Here is a 21,934-nt window from a genome sequence, read left to right as displayed (position 1 = left end):
CTTAACGCGTCTGCTTGAACATTCAGAACTCCCGTCAGTTGGAAAGATACAATATAGACCCCTTGATCCAGAGACCAATGTCAGACCTCCTGAACCTCCTTTGACAGGAGCCTGGAATGCGTGCCGCCCTGCTTCCTCAAATAGAACATTGTGGTGGTATTGTCCGTTAGCACCCTCACCACAGTTCCTCGAATGCGAGGGAGAAACGACTTCAGAGCCCAGTGCACCACTCTCAACTCGAGCACATTGATTTGCAACAATGTCTCCTTCTGAGACCACAAGCCACTTACCTGTGACTTGTCGAGGTGTGCCCACTACCCCATCTGGGAAGCGTCTGCCACGATCGTGAAGTGAAACTCTGGTTCCAGTAGAAGCATGCCCCATATGAGATTGTCCGTGCAAGTCCACCACCGAAGGGCGTCCACCAACCCCTCGTCGACGACCATTTTGTCTGTTCACAATCCATGACTCTGCGACCACTGTCTGCAAGGAATTCCTGTACTGCTATCATGAACAGGCGACAATTTGGAATGAGCAGGATGCACAACGCCATTGGGCTCCCAGCAGCGACATGAACTTTTGGACCGAAACCACCGTACGACGGTGTAACGTTCACCTGATTCCCACGGAGGCGCAGGTCTGGCTTCGAGTGCTGGTGCTTCTTCAATGGTGAAGCGCAGGACCCTGAAGATGGACAGGGAGGGCCCCTCTACTCTGGCTTCTCTGGCTCGCAGGAATATTCCCCTGTGCGTGAAAAGGGAGTATTACCTACTGACTGAGTTATGCTCAAGCCTCCCACTCTCCTCCAGCCCTCCACGATACCCTTCCACGATTCCCCGTGAAGTCTCACCTTAGGGTCAAGAAGGATGAGCTCTCCATCCTGCTTCTGATGCAGGGGCGCGTTGAAACCCAGTTACTTCACTGGATTGAGGATTGATGGGAGTTCAGGTAAGCTTGACTATTCAGGTAAGGCGCTGTAAAAGTTCTGCTGCAAGTTCAAAAGTCCAAGCTTAATAATAATGTTCATTGTCTTGTTGCAGCAGGCGCTAATGCTTATGTCTTTTTCCCCTTAGGGGCCGGGGTTCGGAATGCCGGAGATATGGCGCCGACCCGAAGTGAAACGTGCAGTTCCAGTAAATGACAGGTAAGTTCTGGATGAGCGCTCGGGTAATGTCTTTGCATTCGCTCATTCAATGTCTTTGTCTTTTTTCCCCATAGGGGCCGGGGTCCGGAAAATGCCTGGAAGCGGCAAGACCCGAAATGAAATGGGAATGACCCAACAGGTAAGTCTTAGAAGGAAACTGAGCTTTTCCTATTCCTTTCCTTCTCTCACCTTGTTCTTGTCTTTTTCTCTCTAGGCTCTGGGAAGTGGCTGTGGATCCGGATGATCGCTGCTGAAGATGGAGGCGTCCAGGATAGGTGAGTGAAATGCAGTGCTGCAGCGATCGTAGCGAAATGCTTTTAAAAATGATGTCTTCCTTTTCAGGATCGTCGGTGTGATGTCTCCGTGGTGCTGATTTAGCAGGTAAGGTCTTTTGTCTCCCTTTGCAGGTGACCCAGGATACTGACAGGCGTGGCTGAGGTCCAGATGCAGGAGCTGACACGGTGAGCGTCCAGCTGCGAGGAGCAGAAAAACGCGAAGCGTGAGTTGCTGATCGGGTGTGGTTTAAATAGCTTTGGAAGAAGTTCCCAGTGTGTACCCTTCCACCAATCAGGTATGTATCCTTCCCCGACTACACCCGGGTGGAAAGTAGTCCCACAGGTAAAGTAGTTCCATTCAGGCCTCAAGAGGGCCTGGATGTAGCAGCATGGTCTGCATCAGGTAAGTGCACATTAAAACACTTGAACACATGTCTAGCTTTATGAGCCTGGCGCCTAAGGCGCCAGGACAGGGGTCCAACATGAGCCTGGCGCCTAAGGCGCCAGGACTGCGTCCAAAGGGCCCCAGCTTGGGCCCGCTGGCACTCCCCTGGGGGAAATGATGCCTGCCTCTGGGGTTGCTGGGTCGGATCTGACTCCTTGGAGGTAGGCATCATGACAGACGGCCCCACTCTCCAGCTTTTGACCGCAACTTCACCACTCTCTTGCTGGAAGGTTTCACCAGATTGTCCTGGGTAAGAAACTGCACTTGAGAAACACCAATTCTTGGATGGCGTCAAATAGGATTTTCCGCAGTTGACAGCAAGTCCTAGCAGTTGCAACAGGCCCATGGTCGCCATGAGAGACTCCCTTGTCCGTTATGGTGACAGACCCCTTACCAAGCAATCGTCCAGGTAGGGGCACACATGATGGCCTTCCCTGTGGAGGAAAGCAGCCACCGGAGCCAGACACTTTGTAAATGTCCTGGGAAATTACTTCAGGCCAAATGGGAGGACCCAGAACTGGTAATGATCCTCGCCAACCACAAACTGCAGTAACTTGCAGTGTTTTTGTCTCATCGGGATGTGAAAGTAGGCGTCTTGCAGATCTAACGACACCAGGAACTCGCCCGGTTGCACCAAGTGGATGAGCATCTTGAAATTCAGGCGTTGCAGATTCTTGTTTAGTGACCGAAGATCTAGAATAGGCCTCCACTTGCCATTGGGCTTCTTTACGATCAAATACCGGGAGTACCCCCCCTGGCCCTATTCCGAGGCCGGAACTGGTTCTATTGCTCCTTTCGCTAGCATGAGTACCACCTCCTGCCACAAGACTGGAAGATGCGGCTGTGCCACATACAAGGGCGCAGTAGGGACCGGAGGACGCTGAAACTCCGAGTGGCCGAGACGTACTGTATCCAGCACCCAGCGGTATGAAGTTATAAGTTGCCACTCATCAGCGTGGTTTGCCACACTGCCCCCCAGCAGATTTCCCATATGGCAGTCATTGTTGAGACTTCGACTGCCTCCCTTTAGCAGCCGAGGCTTGTGAACCTTTCTTGTGCTGAGCTTGAAAGTCTCTGCTCTTCTGAGCTGACTGAAACGAGCGCCTGTAGCCTTGAGACAAATAGCTGTTGAGACAAATAGCTTGAGCGCCCGTAACTTTGATCGTGGGAGGAGGTAAACCGGGCATTACTAGAGGCTCCACGAAAAGCCCAAAAGGAGCGAAAAGACTGGTCACTCTGCAGGGCACATAAAGACTTTGCTGTCTCAGTATCCGTCTTCATCCCATTCAGGGTCTCATCTATTTTCTCCCCAAACAAGTGTTCAACCTCACAGGGCATATCGACAACCTTATACTGGACTTCAGGGCATAAATCCGTACACTTCAGCCAAGCCTGCTGCCTGAGCACCACACCATTATTGATTTGCTTAAACCCCGACTTCGCAAGGTCCACTGCAATATTGATGCTGTGGTTGGAGGCCTCCTCCCCTTCTCGAACCAACAGCATCGCTGCCTTGTGGTGTTGCTCCGGGAGATGATCAAGAATTGGGGCTAGCCTGTGCCACATCTCCCTATCATATCTGGCCATAATAGCCAAGGAATTTGGAGATTTTACCGTGGTAGCCCCCACCGTCCGGACCTTCTTCCGAAATGCGTCCTGTTTCCTGGCCTCACTGTCTGGGGGCGTAACACATTTGTGTTGGCTCCTGGCCTTATGGCTAGCCGCACCAAAACCACCGACTCAGGCGCTTGCTGTGACACAAGATATCTGGTGGTGGACTCGGGAGCCTTGCATTTCTTTTCCAGACGTCCCTTCACTGCAGGTTCAGAAAACGCGTGGCATCGTGGTCGAGAATTGGAACCGAGAACACCGCCTTCCGTCACTTTCCCATATGGTCGAAGAGAAAGCAGTCCTTACGTTCTTCCTCAGGCGCCAGACCAAACTCCTGACATGCTTTCGCCATCATGACGTGGAATGCCCCAACATTATCCGGCGGAGACAGTTGCACCGGGCTACTGGGCTGTTCTACCTCAGGATCCGTATACTAGGCATCGTCACTCGTTGGCGATGAAGACAATGTTGATAGGATATCGCGCCGAGCACTCTCTGGATCCGAATCTGGCAACTCTCCTTCTTCAGGAGGACTCCAGGGACGGTCCAACCCCACCAACAACGGCAATGGCAAACGCACCAGAGGCGACTTCCTAGGGGCCTCACTAGGCACACTTTGAACCACTGGAGCCGACGGGATCAGAGGCAGTGGAAGCCTTGCAGCAAGTTGCCTCAACAAGGACTGGAGTATATTCAAGAATTGCAAGGAGAGCAGGGACAGAGGATTCACTAACGGGTTCATGGGCAGCCCAGCCCCCACCCCACTCGACGTCGACGGGTGTGCACCATGTAGACCCAGAGCCGACGGATCAAACATTCCTGAGGAAACAGAATACGCAGCCATTTCCTGCTGCAGAATGTCCACAGGAAGCATGGGCTCAAAGCCGGCAGACTTCCATGGTCCTCCCGTCAGCAACAAGCCTCCCGAATCCATCTGCATCGATGACAACAACAGCGGGCCACAGTCGTCACAGACGTAGACGGAGCCAATGACACCACCGTGGATGCCGGGCAAGCAGATTGAACAACCACCGTCGACATGGGAACATCCGGTGATGCCACTCTCGTTGTCGGAACCGCGGTCTCCACGGTCTTAGCCTTCTCTGGATGACACGGACTACTTGGAAGAAGAACTGGAACAGTGCTTCAAAGAGTCCCGGCTGGATAAGGACCTATGATGATCTTTAGACGAAGAGTGGTTCGAGGAAGACTCCTTCGGCTTTGCCTGTCCTTTGCCCGACCTCTTCGACTTCTCGGGCCTACCACCAGAACCCTTGGACTTGTCAGGCCGATCCGACTTGGACAGCGAGGAGCCACTTGCTCCTTTCGAATGATGTGACCGGGACGTAGATGACTTTCTACCTCTCCCCACCTCCGATGTAGGCAACACCGTCCATTGCTTCTTAGCGGGGGGTTCCGCCGACGCAGCGGCCTTCTCTGATCTCACTGAATACTAGCTCCCCTGGGCCGAACCCACTTCTGACACCGGGTAAGTGCCCTCGTTCAGCCAACAGATGAGCCGGCGGTTACGATCCTTTAAAGTCGTCTGCGAAAACCCTTGGCATATCTCGCAGGCATCCACCAAATAATGGTGGTACAGACAGTAGAGACAGTCCGTATGGCCATCCCCTTCGAAGACCTTAAGGCCGCAGGTAGCACAAGCCCTAAACAGGGACACACAGAAGACAGACTGGCCGGATATGAAACGCACGTGCAAAACACGAAGATAAACACGAGGTGATGCCAACAGTTTGGAGACGGTTGAAATCTGAAGGGAAGCCGCGGGGGCGGGCTATTTATATCAGACGTCCTATTGGTGTGGCCTAAAGCACCCAAAAAGAACATTGATAGGACACTAAAGTGTCGAAGATTTCCATAGAAAAAAGCTAAGTTAAAGTTACCGAGGTTTACCAGCCTGACGACGGGGAAATATTCACAGCATGTGAATCCATGAAAGATCCAATGCTGGAGAAAATTAATTTCAGTGCACATGCGATTGCATCATCCCCTGGTAGAGATACATACTTGTGGTACGTGCGGTTGAAATGCACTGTCCATTTGGATAGGGTGTGGGATATAACTACACTTGGCATATGCAGTCAACTCAAAATAGCTCTTAAAGCAAGAGCTTGCCCGATGGGGAAAGAGACAGATGCCCAAAATATACATAGACTGCCCTCTTTAGCTTTATATACAGACTTACGTACACATATAAGATGGCAGGGAGAAATCTATAAATAGAATCCCGAGAATGCAGGAGGCTGATGCAAATGGCACGTTTAAATGTACCCACCCCCTCAAATAATTATGGTGTGCAGGAGAAAACACAAAAGGCCTCATTACAACTCAGGCGTTAAGGGTTAACGCCACCGTTAACCCTTAACGCCTGATTCTGATTTTAACGCCTGCTTTTAACAGGCGTTAAAATCCATGGGGCTAACCTGCCATGGTGCTAATTACGCCGCCGTAATTTACGGCGGCGTAATTAGCACCTTCCCCACTCCCATTATGCCCTATGGGGCAAAAATGGGAATGGGGAAGGGAAAATGGGAAATGGGGATTTACCGCCCCACTCACCTTGGAATGGGGCGGTAAATCCGCCATCCACCATGGTGTAAACGGAGTTTACACCATGGTGGTAAAGTTGGTGCACTTAGCACCAAGGTTGTAATGAGGCCCAAAGTGTGTCTGCAAAGTAGGAGTCGATGAAGATTTGGTTCATTTCCTTTTAATTTGTCGTTTCTCTGTTTGGCGTAAGCATGGACATACGTGGCAACTATGTTTTATATAATTAATTGTAAAGATCAGGGTTTTATATATAGCTTGTTTGAATATGTTAAAACTTCTTTTTTATGTTGTGCTTGTTCTATGAGAGGCTTATGAAATATGATACATGTTTTTAAATGGTGCTCACTTAATGGAGAAATACAATTAAATGAATAATGATTGAGTAATACTGGTCATTACATGGTAGGCTTTAAAGATCACTTCACTGGGGCTTTGGAGATTACCTGCTAAGAATTATTTTGGCCTGTTATGGTAAATAGTGGATTGTAGAGCTCCTGGGGCCTGTTACATTGGTGAAGAAGTGGTTAGGAATACAAATAATACTTTTCTGAAGGATTTAGAGCCTCCTTTCTAAGGGATTTTACACAAGACTTGGTGGTAAACATTGGTCAAAACCGTGAGCATTTGATGACCACTTCATAGAGGGGTGTGGTGGTAACTAAGTATGTTGATTCATTAATTGGCATGTTCATTTAAATTAATTCAAAGTAAATTAATTTGATTTGAATTTAGGGAAAACTAATTAGGAAAAATGTGGAATGCATTTACCTTATCTGCCCATTAGCCACATGCCAGATGGGCAGGGTATGAAACGATGATTTATTTTTCACCAGGACACTACAATACATTTTTCTGATACATGTAATGCATAATGGCATCAAACACAAACCTCCTTGTACAAAAAGCAGTACAAAGGAACAGAATATGACAATTTACTCAAGGACACAAACATGGTTCAATTATTTTACTCAATTTATTTGTCAGGTGGGCAAAGTATCTGAAGAGGACATGGTTTTAACAATGACACTGCTATAAGTAAGGACATTTACTGAAAATGTTTTGCACAGTGGCAACAAACACAAATCTTGCGTGTATAAAAATAAGCCAGCTAGAACCACAACAGGCTTATTGGCCAACAATTTTGCACAATCCAGGACTCTGTCCTGGTTATATTTGCTACTGACATCTCATCGCTTCAGCACCTCCGCCTAGGTCTCCACATCATGTCCCAGAACAACTAGTGAGCAACAATTTATGGTGCCGCTGGCAACATGTTGCTCCCGAGTTACACGTTGGGGATCACTGCCATAGGATATCTATGATACTGACTGTACCATCCTGTAGTTCTGGCATTATTATGGTTTGGTTGCCTCCTTTGTTCTGACACACGGGCACATCTCCTTTGCCTCTGAAACTGAAGACCAAGTGAATATCTGTACTTTTAGTCATTCAGGTTCCTGCAAAGTTGTTACTTCATTTACATATGATGGCCAAAATTCTCACACTTTCCATCTATATTTTTTTAGATGTCTTCTTCGTACCCCACCAGTCCTTTTTTCCCAACCGACTTGCTTCTATCTACTTCTTCGAGCCTTAGTCGAACTGTGCCCCTGGAATTGCCCTTGAAACCTGCAGAGTACTAAATGTGCCAAACACTGTGATTCTAACAACGGTATCTCTCGGGCCAACCATATGCAGGATAAGGCAACACACAAAACAAGAGTCATTGTACTGAGCTCTACTGATTGCTTTCATGTAACTGCATCACACGTTAAATCCCTTCTGAATAATGCTCAGCTATTATTTTTGCATTTATAGAGTCTTTTTGTATACTTCTTTTATGCCTGGTCCCAAGGTTACCTCTAATCTCTGTTACATTTGCTCGCAATGTTCGTTACATTTCTATTCTGAATTCCCCAGTCATTAGATTCGTTATAGAATAGGAGAGGTGAGAGAAAAACAAACAACAAATTCCTTTGAACAATTGTTTCATTCTACTTGTTTCTGTTATTCGAGTCTCTAGTGTCTGAGTTGGTTGGTCAACTTTTATCTTCCCAAATGGTCGTACTCTACTGAAATATGGAGATCATAGTCTTTTGTACTCAACTTTGGCTGAATGTGCTGGTACCAGCGTCTGCTTCTGATTGGAGCTCTGTTGCTGTGCTGGTGTCTTTTTTGACATCCAAAATGTGGATTCCATATCTTGGACGACAGCATATGGTCCCACAAATTTGGGCTGGTGCCATTTGTGATTGTGCTGTTGTGTGTAGACCTTGTCCCCAGTGTGTAGTTGAGTTGATGATGCTGCTTCAGTGTGACGCAAGTTTGTTGGGGCCCGTTGCTGTGTCTTTGTAATTACCTGATGAGACAAAACCTTTGCACATGTTGACAGATTTCTAAGTTATACATAGAATTCTGGCCTGAGAATATCTGCACTCCTATTAGCATCTGTCAGTATTCGTGTTGGAGCATCCGGCGTGCGTATCCGCCTAGCCATCACCACCTCATGTAGTGACAAGTGGTGGTCTTTGCTCGGCTGGTTGCGCAAACTGAATAGGGCTACAAGCAATTAATAGAGACAGCTCTTTTTCAGAGTGGAACACATTTTGGCCAGTTTGTTTTTCAGCAGGCCATTTAACCTCTCAACAATTCTGTTGGCTTGTGGGTGGTATGCTGTGCATAGCTTTTGTTTGATATGCAGTAAATGTATCTCATTGAAGAATTTGTTTGCAAAATAAGCACTGTTGTTGGACCTCAGAACACTGCATATTCCCCACCATGGAAAGACCTTCCTCACCAGAAATGTGGCTGCAGAGTATGCATCAGCATTTACACAATGACCAGCCTCAATCCAATGGTAAAATGGGCATACCCCCACTATCCTATGCCTGTATGTACTGCACCGGTTCACCAATGTTTATAAAGTCATCGAGCTCTTTGAAAGGTACTGATGGGCGCAGCAGTGTTGACCATAAGGTCTTCATGGTATAACCCGGGTGAAACATCCCCTTTTCACCCACAGTGTTTTTTCCTCTGCTGTTGCTTTCTCTTGAAGTTCTACAATCTGTGCCATAGACACTGAACTATATAATTCTGATAACTGTTCCTGCTACCCTGCTATGACAGGAATGTTACTTTCAACAGCCGCAAGTCCACACAAAATTGCATCTTTTCCTTTGGTGCGCTTTGCACACTTCACAATCGCTATACGAAAAGGACATTTCATGCATCTATAATTCAGCTAATAGTCCAGCATGCTAGACTAGTGATCCATCAGATCTCCTGTAGCCTCTTCTTTTCCATCTTGAATATCCTGAATGGACTGTGGATATCACAGAGGCTGAATCTGTGTATATAATAACATCATCATCCGATGACCCTTCAAGTGCTTCTATAAGTGCAACGAGGTCTGCTGCTTGTGCTGACATGTGTGAGGGTAATCGTTTTTGCTAGTGAAGAAGGTGTAGAGGGGCACTACTCATGTAGTCAAACATTTATAGAATTTCATTTAAGATATTCAGCCAATTGTCAATTTCTTTTGTTCAGAGAAGAGTGAATACTTCAGGTGCAAAAAGGTGATAAGTCTCTAGGCCAGAAGAGACTCCATAAGATACCGTTAAACACAAAATAGGCCCATTGTTGCCAACGGGGAAACTTTCTTGCACTCCTAAGAGGGCTAGGCCCTGTTTAAAGTTATGATAAAATAATTTTAAGTCTTTACCACAATTGTTTTTCAAGACAGCATTTTCAACTGTTTCAATAATACATTTGATAGTTTATGCAACAGCCTAAGGCGATGCCAAACAAATTCAAATTCAAAGCAAATTCATAAGAACATATATTTAATTGAATTAAATCGGGGCAAAACAGAGGTGTCCCATATATTTTGCCAGCAAATACATGAAAAAATATTACAAAACCAACGAGTTATTTTAACAAAAAGAAACTATTTTCAGAAACAACGATAAGCAAGTATCCACATTTCACAAAATATGCGAATGTCCAACTACCTCAAAGGTGTAAACATTAGGGTGGTGTATAACTTTGACAGACACTCAGGGATGTCTTGCAAGAATTGTTCATCAAGTATGCTTGGACCCAATACTCAGAACTGTCCAAATAAACTCAAATTGTTGTCAAACAGCTAGTGCCAATACGTTTCGGACTATACGTTCATCTTCAGGGCATTTGAGATAAATGTTCGCAATCTGTGAGTTAATCCTGTGAATGTAACAGGTATATATTCTAATTAGCGTTGTCTGTTCAACAGAGCCTTATCTCATGAAAATTCAAAACAGTAAGTTGTGAAACTAAAAGCATACGACTAAACTTTGTTTAAACTTCAGTGTGACCTTTTGTTCATATACCTATGGAAAAAACCACAGGAACTCAATTGTCATTCCCATAGTGGATACGTTCAAAATTTACATAAAATTGGGTTATCAAAAATTGTCATTGGTGTGTCTAATCATGTTATTAGCTAGGCTGATGTCATAGTCATAAAGTGGTGTGTACTCACCCCCCCGGGGGAGATTTTCTTCAACCCAAGGGTATGTGTAGTAAATGGTTACAGAACAGTCCTCTTTGACTTAACGTGACACTGTAAAGGAAGAGGAATCAGTATCATCTCGTCATTTTAAACAGACTGTTTGTATTAAAAAAGACACGTATGTCTCGTGTTCTCCAACGTTGTATAAGGGCATCTGGAGAATCGTGTGCCAAATGGGTGTTTATAACAATACATTTCCCTCAAATGTGACGAGTAATATTGTTCAGCAGATGTATGTTAGTAACATCTTCAGCTGATCACTAACATCCATAAATCCACCGGCGAAATTAGTCAGCTGGTGTCTAAAATGGGTGATCTTAATAGCCTGCATATTAGGGCATCCCAGAGAATGCCGAAGACTCTGTGTGCCTACCTGCACGAGCTGCTTGTGTTGGGAATCAATGTCACATCTGTGCGAGTTACTGCCAGTGTGACAAGTTTTGATCGGTTGTCATAGTGATGCTGCGCATGCGCAGTAAGGGGCGGCGTCGGAACACCTCCATCTTGGTGTGAGAGGGATTCTCCTGTTAAGCAGGAGCATTGTCAAAGTAATGTAATAATCACTGAAATTAGGAAGCTTGCAGTCTCCCCATTCAGGAGTGTGACTGTATGTATATAAAAATATAAGAATACAGTTTGTCTCAGGACAAGATGTAGAGTCTGTTCGATTTAGTGTTTATGGGTTGTCCTAGTAATCATGTATGGACGCGAATGGGCATAGTGTCAAAAGCTTCCTACCGGTTGTGGGTATAACTCTATCACAAGACAAAGGCGCTGTGAGGACAACTATGGTATACAAAATACACTAAAGGAGAGGTAAGGAAGCCCTACCATCTCCCAACTAATACGCGTTATTACAGGTTTAGCAAATATCCTAAGGGTGCCGCCAAAGTTTCCATAAAGCACTGTCCCATCTGCTCGGTTCAGATGAAAATAACTACAACTTAAGGTACAGCATATGGTTGGACCTCCATGGTAACACGTTCCCTCAATGACAATCGCTTTTTTTTTAATGTGGGTATACATACCACTGTGTCCCCCTAGATTTACTGTCCCGTCCCCTGTTCCCCAAAGAATCTTGCTAACCCCAATGGGCTAAGGGAATTAAGGATACGACCACAGTGCAGCATGGGATGGGAGCTCCAGGGATGGATCCCTATGCTCCTCCGGTGGACACTGGTTGTGTTGTGTTGTAATGGGATATATACAGAACCCATGTTCAAGTACAGATGTTGTAACGGGATGATGTTCCCAAGAGCTTGCTTGTCACATGTCGAGGTAGCTCAGTTAATAGCTGGCCAGCTTACATGTAGGTTGGATATGTAATTGTACCAGTGTAATGTGTGGCAGTACATTCACCATACACAGAATTTAATATATTGTACATTTCTCTGAACATGCAGTAACACAGATCAATAGGATTTATATTTGAAATTGACTTGTGGGTAGGAAACCCACTCGCAATCTATTCCCTGTTCTGTTAAACACAGATTAAACAAAGCACATTAGAGCAAACTCACAGTTCATACCTTTGGGGCTCAATGCGTTCAATCTGTCTATCTAGACTATCTGTTGTTGCAACCGTTTTTTTTGTAAGTCACCTCCCCTGGGTCCTACTCTGATTTGTTCTAAAATTACAACTCCAATCTGTCTACCTACTTCATCCAGGTAATCAGTTTTATCCATCAGGACTAAACACTAGTCCTGATGGATAAAACTCATTACCTGGATGAGTAAGCAGACAGCTTGGAGATGAAGAGACCTGTAGGGAGATCAACTTTGACCCTACTGCGAAAGTACCTGATCTTATTAAAGCAGTTCTAGATGAAGCGGAAGAGAGCGGAGTTATCAGTGAAAAAACACACAGATTTTTGATAAAGGATCATCCCATTATGCCGGTCTTTTATATACTGCCAAAAATACACAAAAGCTTGGACAAATCGCCAGGTCGCCCCATTGCTGCAAGAGAGAGCATTTTAGAACCACTGGCAAAGTATCAAGATAAAGTCCTAGAACCCCCTAATACTGAACAGCCCTACTTACGTCAAAGATACCATGCACTTCTTGGCACAACTGAAAGATATCTGTTTCATCAAAGGCCATTATATCCTGTTTACAGTGGATGTCACTTCATTGTATACAACTTTTCTTTTTTTTATTTGGTTAGTTGAATTTAATCAACCTTTCAAATATAAAACAATTCAATTTACAAAGTTTCAAATATCATACATCAATCCAACAACACAATATAACATAGGATTACATTTGAAAGTAATAAAAACAGAAAAAAAAGAAATAATCAAGAAATAGAAACAAGAAAACAAAAACAGTATAAATCAGGTACATCATTCTAAAATCCAACAGTAAAGTGTGGGCAGATTAGGTTAACAAGTAGCAGGTTCAAGCATCAAACAATCCAAGAAATTAACAGTGGCTATTTGTATTGCTAAACAAGATGAATTTAGGATTGCTGCCCAGCAGTTTTGGGGGTCTAAAAGACCTAAATATTTACAGAATTTTGAGAAATGGATTTCTCGTTTACCACAGAGAGATACACATTCAGTGATCAGGTGGACAAGAGTTTTGTGAGTGTCAGGTGACATACAGAAGCGACAACTATTCTCCGATGAAGGTAAGAGCTTGCGCCTAACTTGAATGTCTTTAGTAATCCAAAGATTAAACCTCAAACGGAGAATACTCAGACGATATTGCGGAGTGGGTGAGAGAGTCAGGTATGGTGCCACAGTGCGGATTTTCTTGTGGGGAAATCTCAGCCCATCTCCATCTTTGTATTTTAGGCAGAGATCTCTAGTCAAGAGCCAATCAGTTTGATCAATTTTGAGTTTCGCCCTATCTGGGTTCGTGATTAGAATATCGATTGAGACTTCTGCATTTGTCAAAATATTGTATGCCCTTGTCAACCAAGTATTTATAAAGTCATGTGTAACAGAAAACATATATTTGGAGAACAATTGTAGAATAGAAGTGTGAGTGGTTGAGATAAGGCACTTGCGAAAGAGAGCACAGATTTGCCAGTTATGGAAGGCTTGTAGTGAGACTAGGCCTAATTCAAACCTGGTCCATGCACAGGGTGTGCATTGTGGCAAATGTAACATCTGTCTCCAAAATTTAGCTTCCCATAAGGTAAGGAGCGGTGACAAATCTTCATTAGTAGTTTCAAGGCCATACAGTAATATAGGAGTGACTTTTAGATTCCAGAATTGTAGTGCAGGTATCACTGAAAATTTGCCATATTTAGACATGATAATAGATGCCTGAGAAATGACAGTTTTCAATTTGGAGGTCAAGTGTAGATTATGACCAGAAGCGTGAGACTTGCCCTCGAAGATCATTCCAAGATAGGTATATTGTGAAACCACAGTCAAGGGAATCTGATTTATATGCCACAAGTGTGTTAGTGGTTTATGCCGTCTCAGGCAAAATGATAAAATGTGGGGTTTTGTTGTGTTTACTCTCAATTCATTGCAAAAAATGTAGTTATTTATTTAGTAGCGTCTGTAGACCAGAATGAGTTTTAGAAATAAGGACTAGATCGTCGGCATATAGTAATGCTTTAATTGGATGATTATTACATTTAGGAGAGTCTGAAATGATGTTATCAAAAGCAAGTCTCATGTCTTGAATAAAATAATTGAAAACTGCCGAGGCCAACAAACAACCTTGTTTCAGGCCACGAGCTGTAGGGATATTTGGGGATAGGCGCCTGTCTAAGGAAAGACGGATTTGTATAGAAGTGTCAATGTGTAGCACAGAAATTACATCAAATAAGGTGGGTGGGCAATAATCACGAGAGAGTTTAGCAAAGAGTAATGGTTGGCTAACTGAGTCAAACGCTGCGTGCAAATCCACAAAAGCAAAACAAATGTGTTTAGTGGCATGACACTGTGCTTTGAGTGCATTGAGACAAATTAAATTAATGTTGGTGCCTAAACCTGAAACAAAACCTGATTGCTGAGGATCACGAAAATGACAATTCGTAGTCCATGTATTAAAGTCACAGAGAATGAATTTGCAGAAGAGTTTACCCGGCGCATCAAGAAGTGCAATAGGGTGGTAGTTAGATGGTAAACTACGATCACCCTTTTTGAAGATCAGAATGATTAAAGAAGTCTTCCATGAGAGGGGAATTAGCTGATGTTTTAAAATATTGCAAAATATAATGTATAGGATATGAGCCCATTCATTCGGATGTGCCATGAAAATCATGTCAGATAGGCCATCTGGGCCAGCAGCTCGGGACAAGCTTGCTTTCATGATTCGATCTTGAATATCAGGGATTGAGAAATTCACTTTCCAAGGGATAGAGGGATTTAGATGAAATTTATGATTGGAGAATTTTAGATCAGCATATAGTGTTGAAAAATGGGTTAGCCAAGCCAAATCTGAGACTCCATTGATTTGTAGAGCACCCTGTGAGGGGGATGTCTGAGCGTGAAGTAATTGCCACATAGAACTAAAGTTCTTGTTCTTCATTGACCTTAGCATGACTTCACTGTAATGTTGAAAGACAGAGGCCCTTTTGGTTCTAATCCAATTCTTGTATCTGGATTTGACATTAGAGAGATCACGACTACATGACAGAGAGTTCAGTCGTAAGATAGCTTTCCGCGCTCTTCAATAGTCGGCCTTTGTTGATTGAATGGCCGAGTCGAAAGAATGTCGATGTCTCGCATTCAACTGTCTCAAAGTAGTTAAGGTATTAACAAAAGGGCTCAATAGTTCAGAATAGTGAGTGGGATTTGACGACTGGGCATGGTATTCAATACTTTGCTTGAATAATGACAAAGAAGAGAGAGTCCAGCGCACTTGTGACCTAGCAGGATTGATGAGAAGTTCAGGCAAGAAGTAATGTTTTTTCTCATGTGAATGAGACCACTGAATGCTCATAGAAAGTAATTTGTGATCACTATAAGTTAGATCCATGATGGTGAGACTGTCTATATGTTGGAACAAGGTAGCGTCGACATAGATGTAGTCAATGATGCTCGAGCTAGCTCCTCGATGCCAAGTGCATTGGGGGGACGTCGCCTGGGACCGCCCCATTGACCATATGGAAATTGCATTGCATCATAAAAAAAGACCACAAAGAAGTAGATTGGGTTGAGCGAGCTTGGTTCCAGCAGTCAAGATTTATATCACCCAAAACAATTGTGTGTGAGATTTGAGGAGTTGTTAAGACTATGTCAAGTATTGAAGCTAGGCCATCAAAAAAGGTGTCATCAGTTTGTCCAAGAGGGTTGCGATAGACGTTGATCACTGCAATTGTGAAGGTATGATGGCTGATCTTCTCCAATTGGATATGGGCCTGCAGTGAAGCCCAGGGTGAGACAGAGAAACCCATCTGAGAGTTAACCGCGACAAGTAGACCCGAAGAGGGTCTGCCCTTGCTGGGAAGAGCTGGAAGTAAAGTCAGATCGAAACCATCCCATACTGGTGGAGCAAGTAGCCAAGTTTCTTGAAGGGCTACAATATGATGAGACTTGGCCAGATGGGACATGGAAATATGTAAATGTGCGTTCCCTCGAGTATTCCAGCTAGCAAGTTTCAAAGATGATGGAACTAAGACATTTAGTGGTTAAGAATGGCAATAAGAAGGAAGTGTAGAGCAGTTAGTAGATTTGTTAGAGATACCCTGGTAAATGTTAGCTTTAGTCTTAGTTGATTGTATCAGATGCGAGGTGGATTCCGGATCTAAGGATAGGAGAAAGCCAAGTTCAAAGAGTTGCATTTTGCAGCACCAGAATGAGTTCCAGACTACGCCAGATGGGATGTGAAGTCTGACCACGGAGAAACAAGTGTCTGATACAAATTCAATCTGGTCTATGTCATGAGTGGTAATATCCTGCATATCCTCAATATCTCCAAAGATGTTCAGGACACTCGCACGATTTAGATCGTATTTGGGGAAATTTCCCTCTCAACACTTAAGAATAAAAGAGTGAGAAGGGATGCGAGTGGACACTGAGGCCTTGGGCAAGAGTTTAGCAAATGAGCTTTGAGTGGATTTGTTTGAAGAAGTTACTCTAAGACACGAGCGCAAGGCATTCTCCTCATCATGGATTGCTTGATCCGAGGGAATAGGCAATGGAAGCTCAGGGTCAGCATGGTGTACCTTGGAAGGACCCAAACGTGAAGCCAAATAGGCAACAACACTAGCTTTTAGATCTGACAAAGCAGAGCCAGAAGACATTTGCATTTGAGGTGTAGAGGGTGCAGGAAGTTGCGAGAAGGAGACATGCTTTGCTGGGAGAGGAACAATTTGTGCAGTTTGAGCATCAGTTTGAGTAATGGAAGCTGATGCAAGTGGTCGGAAGGTCATAAAATTTGAGGGACCTGCCGGCATCTGTAGATGGGGCAAACGCACGGCTAGGTAAGCATCAATACTAGCTTTGTAGTCGAATTGAGGATCTAGAATGAGGGGATTTGTAGAAAAACTTAGAGAATTAGAGGGGATTTGGGGAGTTGTGGATGCTAATTGAGAAAGAGCTGAATGAGCAATGGATTGATGAGGCAGCTCCTGATGATCGAGAGATTTAACTAATTGGCTTAATGGAGAAAGAGAGGCTGGGTGAGTAGTATCAGTAAGCAAGGGTTGAGGCCTTGGGGATAAGGCCGGGGGTATCATGATGTTGGAACTGGACGGGAGTTTAGATTGAGGCGGCGTCATCAGAACCGTAGAGGCCGTAGAAGATTTAGTAGATTGGCCTAGAGGTTTAAAGAAGGCCATGAGAGTGTGTTTAGAGTGTTTTGGCCCGGCTAAGTTTTTTGTTTTCCTGGTTGCAGGACAGCATCTACGGTTTGGTGGTTTGATAATAGGAATAGAATTGGACGCCATGGGGGCCTCGGGAAACACAGTTGGCAATTGGTGGCTTGTGGATGCGAGTGGGAACTGTAGAGGGGCAAGTGAGTGCGCTAAACTTGGGGAAGGGTCAATAATATTGTTGGAACAGGGGGGAGCTAATAGAACAGAGACAACGGGGGCACTTTGTGAGGTAAAAGGCAAGGGGGGTGAGGGGGTCACTATGGTGTCTGATGACACCAGAAATAGAAGGAAGGTGAGTGGTCAATGGAACAATGAAGCAATCTGAAGAAGGTTCGTTGGGTTGTGGCACATTGGTGATGGAAACTGCTGGACAGTTTAATGGCGAAGACTATAAGTGAGCCACCGGAAGATTAGTACACAGTATAGCGGTAGGAGGGAGCAATGTACATGCAACCATTTGGCAAAAGAGATGATTGATTTGCAAGTTTATGATCAATGGTATCATACAGTTTGCTCATTGTAGAAATTGCAAGATTGATGGAGGTAAGAGCAGCTTGAATAAACGCAAGTTGTTGAGATAATTTAGCTGAGGGCATTGCTTGTGGCGCTCTTGGAGTGGGCATAGCAAACGAATGAATGACGAAGACCGAATGGCTGAGGAGTGAATGGGAACTCCTGTTGAGGCTTCGTCAGACTTCACAGAGATTGGTATGGCACTTGAAGATGCGTGGATGGAGATGTCAGATGCGTCAGGTGCAAAGAGGGAAATTGTATTGGAGAAGGGATGAACGCTTTACTTGGGGCCAGATAATGAGGCTGGACCGAGTTGAGCATGGTGACATCAGACCATGGGTGAGTGTTTGTGAATGCCTGCGGTGTTTTGCAGCCAGTCGTTGGTTGATTAATGGTGGAAGAGAGAACATTGGGTCCAGAAATCTGTGGTCTTAAGGAGTAATTCATATGCGGCAGCTGGCAGGCTTCACTCGGTACTAGTGGATAAGGAAACTTGGATGGTAATGCTGAGCCGCAGGGCCGAGGCAATAGGAGGGGAGTTAACGCAATGGCAGAAAAAAATCTGGGGGATTGAACTGCCACCTGACCACAAGCGGCAAGGTTTAGGAGAGCACATGTGGTATCAGGCATGTTTGAAGTAAGTTTATAGGTATGAAATACCATCAATCACAAATCAATCAGAATGTCAAAGAGTGGTGATCTGGACTCACCAAAAAGCTTGAGTTGTAACAGCCAACTTATATTCACAACACGGAAAAAAAGAAAGAAACAAAAAAAAAAATGGTCCAAAAAGAAACAATAACAAAATCAATGCAGATAAATCAGACAAGGTAAAAGCATGAGCTAACATATGTAGCAATCATATAGCAGTCATGAAACAAATATATAACCCAAAGTAAAGTATAAAAATAATTGCAGCGGGTAACGCGGGTAAGCGGTACTTATACCGGTACTTGCCCGTGTGCACGCGCGCTGTGTGCGTGCACCTGCAATTTGTAATGGAGGCAGCAGCGGTAGGCTAGAGTGGGAGCCAATCCCTGTGAAACTGGGGCGGGCTCAAAAAGTTCAGTGCCAATCACTGCAGTCTCACAATTATGCTGATGGAGCGCTGATACAGTGAAACGTTGAAACGCTGAAACGCTTTATATTGTTGAGCAAGAGTAGAATCCACGGGTCCAAGGATCTTCAGGAGTCATAGTAGCAGCGTTGCAAGCGGGAAAGTGGTACTTATACCGGTACTTGCCGTATACAGATATTGTGCATGAGGCTGGCCTGGAGGCCGAAGAGTGGTTGTTACTTCAATCGGGCACATGCCTGGGAGATAGGCTTTTTGTCCTTACACTTCTGAAGCTTGTCCTTTCAAACAATTTCTTCAAGTTCAAGGATAAATTCTATTTACAAATATCAGGCACTAGCATGGGTGCAGCAATGGCACCTAGTTATGCCAATGCATTCATGCTATACCTTGAAACTGAGCATGTCCTAAATTCCCCCCGCTTGATCAAACATTTATCCATGTTCGTCCGCTACATTGACAAGTCCTTTGGTGTGTGAACGGGTCCGAAAGATGAACTGACAGAATTCTTCTGCATGATGAACAACATGAACTCACAAATACAATTTACAATTGAAACCAGTGACACTACCATCAACTTCCTGGATGTACAAGTTAATTGGGAGATCAACCGCCTGAACACCGGAATCTATACGAAATACACGGACAGGAACAGCCTGTTACTGGCGACCAGTTTTCACTGAGCCAATTCCTCAGATACAGGAGAAACATCTTGGATACTGAAGAATACAGGTGCCAATCCAAGACACTGGAGGATACAATCTTGGGAAAAGGCTATAAGCACTCAACCATTACTTCCACAGCTACACAAGTGGAGAGTAAACAACGAGAAACCTTATTAGAGCCCAAACCTAAAAAACCTGATTGACAACTGTTATATGTTACTAATCACTCACTGCAGAGTAGCACAATTAAAAAGATCCTAAAGAAAAATTGGCCAATGCTGCAATTGGACCCACAGCTACAAAACCTCTTCCCACAGGCCCCAATTTTTGCCTATAAAACAGTAAGGCACTACGTAATAGTTTGATAAAAGCTGAAATATCAGAAGATCAGAGCAGTAAAACAAAATATCGAGGCTCACTACCGTGCCATAATTGCCAACATTGTGTTAACATCATCACGGGAACAAGGATTATCCACCCCTATTCAGGAGAAAAGACCAATGTAGTGTATGCCTTAAAATGCCAGTGCGGGCTGTACTATGTAGTGATCACCACCCGCAAGGTGAAGCTCAAATGGACTGAGCATAAATCAAACATTAGGACGCAGAATATGAAATCACCTGTAGCTGTACACTTCAAGGAACACAGACACACAATGGCACAAGTAAAATGTGTCATTTTAGAACAAATCAGAGTAGGACCCAGGGGAGGTGACTTACAAAAAAAACTGTTGCAACGAGAGATGGTCTGGTAGACAGACGACGCATTGAGCCCCAAGGTAGGAACTGTGATTTTGATCTAATGTGCTTTGTTTAATCTGTTTTTAACAGAACAGGTACTAGGTTGCGAGTGGGCTTCCTACCCACAAGACAATTTAAAATAAAAGTCCTATTGATCTTTGTTACTGCATTTTCAGAGAAATTTACAATATATTAAAATTCTATTGTGTATGGTGAATGTACTGCCACTCATTACACTAGTACAACTACACATCCACCCTACATGTAAGCTGACCAGCTATTAACTGAGCTACCTCGACATGTGACAAGCAAGCTCTTGGGAACATCATCCCGCTACAGCATCTGTATTTGAACATGGGTTCTGTATATATCCCATTACAACACAACACAACCAGGGTGCACCAGAGGAGCCCAGGCATCCATTCCTGGAGCTCCCATCCCCAGTTGCACGTGTGGTCCTAGTCTTAATTCCCTTAGCCCATTGGAGTTAGCAAGATTCTTTGGAGACCAGGGGATGGGACAGTAAATCTAGGGGGACACAGGGGTATACATATCCACATTTTTAAAAAAGCGATTGTCATTGGGGGAACGTGTCACCACGCAGGTCCAACCGTATACTGCGCCTTAAATTGTAGTTATTTCGATCTGAACCGCGCAGATGGGACAGTGCTTTATGGAAAATTTGGCGGCACCCTTGGGATATCTACAAAACCTGTAATAACACGTATTACTGGTGAGATAGTAGGGCTTCCTTACCTCTCCTTTAGTGTATTTTATGTAGCATAGTTGTCATCACAGCGCCTTTGCCTCATACCCACACCCGGTAGAAAGCTTTTCACACTACGCCCATTCACTTTCATACATGATTACTAGGACAACCCATAAACACTAAATTGGACAGACTCTACATCTTGTCCTGAGACAAACTGTATTCTATTTTTATATACATACAGTCACGCTCCTGAATGGGGAGACTGCAAGCTTCCTAATTGCAGTGATTATTACATTACTTTGACAATGCTCCTGCTTAACAGGAGCATCCCTCTCACACCAAGATGGAGGCGTTCCGACACCACCCCATACTGCTCTTGCGCAGCGTCACTATGACAACCGATCAAAACTTGCCACGCTGGCAGTAACTCGCACAGACTTTACATTGATTCCCAACACAAGCGGCTCGTGCAGGTAAGCGCACAGAGTCTTCGGAATTCTTGTTCTGGGATGCCCTAACGTGCAGGCTATTAGGATCACCTGTTTTAGAGACCAGCTGGCTAATTTCACCAGTGGATTTATGGTTGAGGGTTAGGGATCGGCTGATGAGGTTACCAACATACATCTGCTGAACAATATTACTCATCACATTTGAGTGGAATGTATTGCAATAAACACCCATTTGGTACACAATAATCCAGACACCCATATACAGCATTAAAGAACGCAAGACATGCGTGTCTTTTCGAATACAGTCTGTTTAAAACGACCAGACGATACTGTTTCCTCTTCCTTTACAGTGTCACGTTAAGTCTGAGAGGACTGTCCTGTAACCATTTACTACACATACCCTT

Source organism: Ambystoma mexicanum, chromosome 2q, assembly GCF_040938575.1.
Source record: "Ambystoma mexicanum isolate Mex_15411 chromosome 2q, UKY_AmexF1_1, whole genome shotgun sequence".
NCBI classification, from domain to species: Eukaryota; Metazoa; Chordata; class Amphibia; order Caudata; family Ambystomatidae; genus Ambystoma; species Ambystoma mexicanum.
The sequence above is the reverse complement of the archived record's forward strand: the minus strand, read 5'-3'. Positions refer to the sequence as shown.